Below are 1,382 nucleotides of genomic sequence, written 5' to 3' on the forward strand. Positions count from 1 at the left end.
CACTCAATTTGTTTAGGTCCCTTTGGAGTTCTCTACATTCCTCAACTGTGCTAACCTTACCGGAGAGTTTTGTGTCGTCCGCAAATTTTATAATTTCGCACTTCGTCCCTGCTTCCACGTCATTAATAAATATATTGAACAGGAGTGGTCCCAGCACTGACCCCTGTGGGATGCCACTCGTGACCCCTTTCCAGTCAGAATAGTGACCTTACACTCCTACTCTCTGTTTCCTATTTGCCAGCCAGTTTCTGATCCATCTGTGTATGTTCCCTTCCACTCCGTGGTTTCCTTAGAAGGCGCTCGTGAGGCACCTTGTCGAAGGCTTTCTAGATACACTACGTCTATGGGGTCACCTTTGTCCAATTGTTCACTTATCCCCTCAAAGAAGTGCAGTAGGTTCGTCTGGCATGATCTACCATTACAGAAACCATGCTGGCTTGTTCTCATCAGCTTATTTTTTTCTATATGCTCATTGATACTGTCCTTGATTAATGATTCGGCCATCTTCCCCGGGACTGGGGTTAAGCTGATTGGTCTATAATTCCCTGAGTCGCCTCTGGATCCTTTCTTGAAGATGGGTGTAACATTCGCTATCCTCCAGTCCTCCGGGATCACCCCTGTTTTCAAGGATAGGTTGCAAATCCGCTGTAGTAACTCAGCTATTTCGTCTCTAAGCTCTTTTAGTATTCTTGGGTGGATTCTGTCTGGGCCTGGAGATTTGTCCGTTTTTAGTCTATCTATCTGCTTGAGTACGTCCTCGAGGCTTATCTCCATGCACAATAATTTTTCCTCTTGGTCCCCCTTGAAGAATTTTTTGGGTTCCGGCACATTGTGAATACCGACGAAAAGAATGTGTTTAATCTGTCCGCCACCGCCATTTCCTCTTTTACCACTCCCTTCCTGTCTCCCTCATCCAGGGGTCCCATCTCCTCCCTCGCCTGTTGTTTTCCTTTCACGTAACGAAAGAAAGGTTTAAAATTCCGTGCCTCCTTGGCAAGTTTCTCTTCATACTCTTTTTTTTGCTGTTCTGACCATACGGTGACATTCTTTTTGATGCTTCCTGTGCTCTTTCCAGTGTTCCTCGGTTTTGTCTTTTTTCCACGCCCTGAAGGATTTTTTCTTGTCTCCTATCACCTTCTTAACTTCATTGGTTAACCATGCTGGGTCTCTCACTTGGTTCTTTCTGCACCCCTTTCTGAACCTGGGTATATACAGGTTTTGCGCTTCGTTTACCGTGTCTTTGAATAGGGTCCAGGCTTGCTCCACCGTCTTAGGGTCCAGGCTTGCTCCATCATACTTAAGTTGGGTGTCTGTAACTCGGGGATTGCCTGTATAGGCCTAAAGCAGCTATTCCGTTCTTTACAAAAATAGCTGAAAACATT

The sequence above is a fragment of the Geotrypetes seraphini genome, chromosome 16, assembly GCF_902459505.1.
Source record: "Geotrypetes seraphini chromosome 16, aGeoSer1.1, whole genome shotgun sequence".
Classification (NCBI taxonomy): domain Eukaryota; kingdom Metazoa; phylum Chordata; class Amphibia; order Gymnophiona; family Dermophiidae; genus Geotrypetes; species Geotrypetes seraphini.